Raw genomic sequence first — 6006 nt, 5'->3', positions numbered from 1 at the left:
CTGTTACTCTGAGCTATGTTCCTAACTCTAGAGACGTTGAAATTGTTGTAATAAAATTAATAATTAATCAACAAATACTTATCAAAACCCCAGTACATTAGAGGTATTCTGCTAAGTTTCAGATGGGATTTAAAGAAAAATATTATCTTGTCCTTAGAAACTTAAAATATATATTGAGCAAACCATGGTTTAAATGTATATCCAGTGAAAGATAATCATCAGTTTAGGCTTAGCTACGTTACGTCGACAAATGACCACAAAATCCTAGTGGATTACAAAACCAAAGGTTGATTTCTTGAACTTGTTACCTGTTCATTATCACCAGCTATGATACCGCTCCACGTCTTCTTGTCCAAGCTTGATGGAATCTCCTTTCTTTGGGATGTTGCTGATCTTGTGACAGAGGAAAACTAAAATGAAGGAAACACAGAATGGATTTTAAAGCTTCTGCTTGTAAATGGCACGTGTCATTTCTGGAGTAACCGAATTGTTGTGCTTTGTCCAGTACTTGCCGTGTTTTAGCAAGTCCCACATCCCAGAGGTCCCCTGAATCCCAGGTAAACCAGGATGGTTTGCTTGCACTGTTCTGATTTTAAAACTGAGAGCCTTACATCCTGAGAACCTTTACGATCCTGATAAACTGGGACTACTAGTCACCTGGACTTGTTTCCACTTATATTTCATTGGTCAAAGCAACTCATCAGCCCATTCTGAGTTTAACAGGGTGTGGTCAATTATTCATCCCATAGAGAGGGCCACTATAAGTCAGAGTGCCAACACTGTTGCTAATGTCAATGGGATCGGAAAAAATAAGCCTTTGCCAGAAAGGGATAGCAAAACATATTGAAAAAATAATACAATTGACCATAACAACAACAACAAAAAAGGTGTATTTAAAACTCAACACAATTTTTTGTTTGGAAACCATTTGCTAAATCCCTATCATATATCAGATTCTACACAGGTCTATGAATCTCAGAGACAAAATGACACTGCTCTTGTGGAGGTCACATTCTAGGGGGGAAAAGCAGACATATGAAGCATAATTTAAGTGTTATGGGATTGACGTTAACATTAAGTAACCATGTATTCTCATTTTCCCAAGTTATGTCAGTTCAAATCCATGTGTGTTGATGTATTTTTGAGAGAGTCTTCTTTTACTCTCAAATGTGTCCCAATTTGGATGAAAAAGTATATATATTTTCCTGGGGAGAATAGAGAAGAAAGTAAATTCCTGGGGATTTACTTCCCCAAGGCAGGTGATATTTAAGCTAGGTTTCAATTGATGAGTAGCTATGGGCCAGCTGGAGAAAGCAGTAGACAATCATATCAGAGAAAACGCTTGCACACACATGTGCGCACACACACAGTAAGCATGAAACAACATAGGAAAACTACAGTGGTCAAATATCACTAGAGCTCCAAATGATTCTCCATCTCCCTACAGATAAAGTCCATAATTTTCACAACCCCAAAGATCTTCATGATCTGGGCCCGGCTACCTCTTTCTAACTTCATCTCCTACCACTGTCCCCTTGCTGGCTCTACACAAGGCACACTGGCCTGTTAAATATTCCTCAAACACACTTCCTCCTCAGTGCATTTGCCTGGTCTCTTCCCTCTGCTTGGAGCACTTTCCTTCACCTGCTTTGTATCTGCATGGCTTGTTTCCTCACTGCATTCGGGTCTCTGCTCAAATTTCTCGTTATTAGGGAAGGCTTCCTATACAAAACAGAATATCAATAGTTCTCTGTTCCTGCTTTAGTTTTATGCATAGCACTCAGCATGGTCTCATGCTCATGGTAATGTCTTGTTTATTGATTGCCACTTGCCCTTCCATGCCAGCTCTTTGAGGGCAAGGGCTTTGTTTATTCTGTTCACTGCTATTTCCTATATCCCTGGCACCTAGAAGAATTCCGGGCACATCACAGGTGTCCAATAAATACTTCCTGAGTGAATAAAGTATAGGAGTCATGAAGACAATGGAAGCTGGTGGCAAGAGATGAAGTTAGAGGGTTAAACGCGTTCCAAAAGATTGGTTTTTTGACCATGCCTCGCGGCTTGTGGGATCTTAGTTCCCTGACCAGGAATTGAACCCAGGCCCTCTGCAGTGAAATCTCTGAGCCCTAACCACTGGAACGCCAGGGAATTCCCACATTCCAAAAGACTGATGTGTGTTTGTGGGAGTGGGCAATCCGTCACAGGCATCCGTCATTACAGACCCGCAGGACAACAGAACCATTATAATTTGATTCTTAATTTTCCTAGAAAGATAAGTCTTAAAATAGAAATGAGTGAAAATGCTATATCTGTCCTAAATGTTTATCGTTCCATATTTATGAATACGACCAATAGAAAACAAAAATGATGAGATCTAATGAAACACTTCATGGCTACCAGGAAGCAACTTGCATTCCTCTTCCTTTCCTGCATTCTACAACGTTTTACAAAAGGTCATAAAGAAAGTGCTTTCCAGACCGGCTAGAGTAAAAGGAGGGTGAGTTAGTTATCTCTTGCTGTGTAATACCTCAACTCTGAGTGGCCTAAAACAACAGCCGTTCGTTGTTTCCCATCTACGGGTTCTCAGCTATGGGTTAACTGTGTGCTTCTGATAAGCATCAGGCCAGGCCTGGATGATTTTCCTGGGTTTGCTTGTGAGTCTGAGTTGACAGGTCAGCTAAGGGCTGACTGGTCTAAGCTACCTATTGTCTCACATGGTTTATCATCACGCAGGTGATCTCACACTTGTTCCCATGGAGAAGGAGTGTCCATTACAAAGATAAGGTATGCAACACCTTTTGAGATTCAGGCTTGCTCCTGGCACACAGACACAGCCACTGCATTCTGTTGCCAGAGCAAGTCACAAGGCTGGTCTAAAGGGTGAGGAAAAAGCCCTACCTTTCACAAAGGAATTGCAAAGTCACATCGCAAAATGTGCAGAAACAGGGAAGGGTGAAGAATTGGAACCATTTTTGCAATCTATCACAGTTTGCCCTCTGGCCACAGTATTATTCATATTCTTCCCATATGTTAAATACACTCACTCCCTCATATCAAGGAAACACCTGTTCACTGAATTATCTATTAGCTTACACTAAGATGACTTTTTAAGCTTACATTTCAAGAAGCATAATAACATCTGGCACAACTAATAAGTTGGTTTAGGAAGAACCCTGCATGCATATGGAGCTGACTATTCATAGCCCCTGAGATTGAGCTGTCAGTGAATAATATTTGGCAAGGAAAAAAATAGAAGGAGAGAAATCAACATGAACCATGACTGGCAGAACCATAGTCCTGTTATTTTTAATGTAAGTTTTAGAAGATGATGGATAATTTATATATATTTATAATATTTTGTGTTCCCAGCCCATCGTAGAATCAGCAGGCTTCCAGGTAACCTACTGGGAGTAGTCAAGGAACTAAACTATAAATTATCTTTGCAGATTTGTCCTTTCATGTCACTTAAAAACTTGGCAAATAATAAAATTATTTTACAATAGTAGCTTAACACAAATTCAAAGACTGGGCTTTAGTCTCAGAAGTGTAAATGTAGTTAGTTTTAAGCATGCTTAATTTTCTGCCCAAGCATTTGGCCACCCAGAGGCAGGTAATGAAAAGCAATTGAACTTGTTTCTGTAAGATTCTTTACTCCTTTCAGTTGCTGGGTTTATGGACCCATTGTTCAACAGTTTTCTCCTGGATTTCAACCCATGCTTGATTGGTTGCTAAACAAAAATGTAAAGAATGCCAAAAAGTGTAGTAGGCATTTGGACAGATTAGGTGATAAAGTACCATAATTATGCAATCAACAATTAAAAGGCCAAATTGAAAAATTTAAAGGCCAGTACCCAAATTTTTGTTTGTAGTTATCATCCCAGTATATGCTTGGAACAATGTACACCAACAAGTGTGGGAAGCCAATTTAAATCTTTCAAGCAGTGCCACCACTGTTTTTTTTTTTCCCGTGTCTAGAATGCACTTTAAGGTAGTGAACCCAATTTAATAAAATATATATCATATAGGAGAGCTGCCACGGTTACTCCAGGTTCACATGCAAATTTAGGGATGGTAAAATTGAATTCTCAGAAGTACTATTGGGAAGACAGTTTGAGAGAAGCTACTAAGCAAGGGGTAATTTGTGGGACTAGAATTCTAGCTATAGTAATTCCAAGTCCTAGCTACTCTCTTTATGAGAAGTAGGGGCAACAACCAAAACTACCATTATCACACAATACAGGATCTATGGACGACTGGTATAGTAAGGTGTCTTAATAAGTCATGCCCCCTTTATTGAGACCCTTGCATCATTCCCTCCCACACTGATTTTGAGCTTGGCCAAAGTGACTTGCTTTGCTCAATGGAACACTGGCCAAAGGACTTCAAAATGGCTTGTGCATTGGGCCTTATTCTCTCGGAATTCAGCTGCCATATGAAAAACTCTGAATTAGTCTACTAAAGACACATGGTTTTGCAAACAGGCAGTGACGCCATCTTAGACCATCCAACCCCAGCTGAGCTACCAGATGATCGCAGTCATATGAGTGATCCTAGCAAGAGTTGCAGAAGAACTATTCAGCTCAACTCAGCCGAAATTATTGATCCATAGACATGTGAGCACATAAGATGGTTATTATTTAAGCCACTGCATTTTGGTGTGGTTGTGATATGGGAAGAGATAACTGATATGGCAGCAAACTATCACAGCCTCCCATTCTTTTCTTAAGGTTTGACCATATCTTTACTTATATTTCCAATCCTGCCAGTTTCTTCAGCTTCCCAGACTATTCTATCCATCCTCTGTTGTACCTGTCCTCAGTCTCTGAGATGCTATCAACTCAATTCAACAAATATTTATTGAGCACTTATTCTTTGTTCAGCCTTCTATTAAATTACTAAAGATGCTATCAGGTACCCATTCATTAAATGGGCTTCTGTTCTGGTCTAGCCTCTCTGTGTGAATATATGTTGAACAATACAAGCATTACAGAGTCAAGTTATATGAAAAACACTGTTGATTTTTAAGAGGGAGTTACAGCCTATAAAGGGAGCTTAATAGTAGCCTCATGTGAAAGTGAATGTTGGACCCTAGAAAGTGTGGTGAGTCCGTGAAGGCATAACTCTGGGTGGTGGGACTGAGGGAAGGATGGATGGAAGGAAAATCAGAAATGTGCAGAAGAGTCATGGAAATCAACATAAGCACATTTCATGCCTTTGCTTTATGTCTCCAATCATCTTTCTTCCTTTTCTTATAATTCCTTACTTTTTTATTTACTTATTTTATTATACTCCCTTCCTTTTCTAGGCTAATTCTAAATATCGGGAAGCTTCAGTATATATAGAAAACTATGCTCTGAATGGCTTACTCTGTCTTGTAACAGTTTTAAAAATGTTGATGTACAAGCATAAATTGAGGGAATTTTATGACTGTTGAATTCTCTACATTTGTTCAATACAGTGTAACATCACTCAGGAATTGAACTTTTTTATGTGCAACATAATCTTACAATGCAGATGGCAAAGTGTCATTTTGATGGAGTTCTTCATCTCCCCATACTGTCCGGCAGAGGGCGCCTTATGTGGAAGGCAGCTTTAATCGTTTTTTCAAGATTATTATGGACTGAAAAACATTATTCTGAAATGTGGTAGATTTATCTTCAAAAATTATAAGGCTCTTTAGAGGATAATTATACGCGTGTGTACTTTTAAACTGTATTGTAACTCACACATTAATTTGTTCCACATAGGAACGCCTACACTGAGAATCATTACACTTTTTCAGGTCAACATTCTTTAAAAATTATTTTAGCTTGCTTTATGTTATTAACTAGTTAATCATTATTATTGAAAATGATCTAATATTCTCTTTCTTAAAGGTCTGAAGTGAGTGGATACTGGCCAAATAATTTATACACTTAGGTATTTTGCTATATTTGTATCAATTAATTATAAAAACCATAAAATACACCCATTTTAAAATCATAACTTGTAAACCTTTAGAAATAA

Source organism: Monodon monoceros, unplaced genomic scaffold (assembly GCF_005190385.1).
Source record: "Monodon monoceros isolate NGI ecotype Baffin Bay Population unplaced genomic scaffold, NGI_Narwhal_1 Super_Scaffold_6, whole genome shotgun sequence".
Classification (NCBI taxonomy): Eukaryota; Metazoa; Chordata; class Mammalia; order Artiodactyla; family Monodontidae; genus Monodon; species Monodon monoceros.
This window is presented reverse-complemented; position numbering follows the sequence as displayed.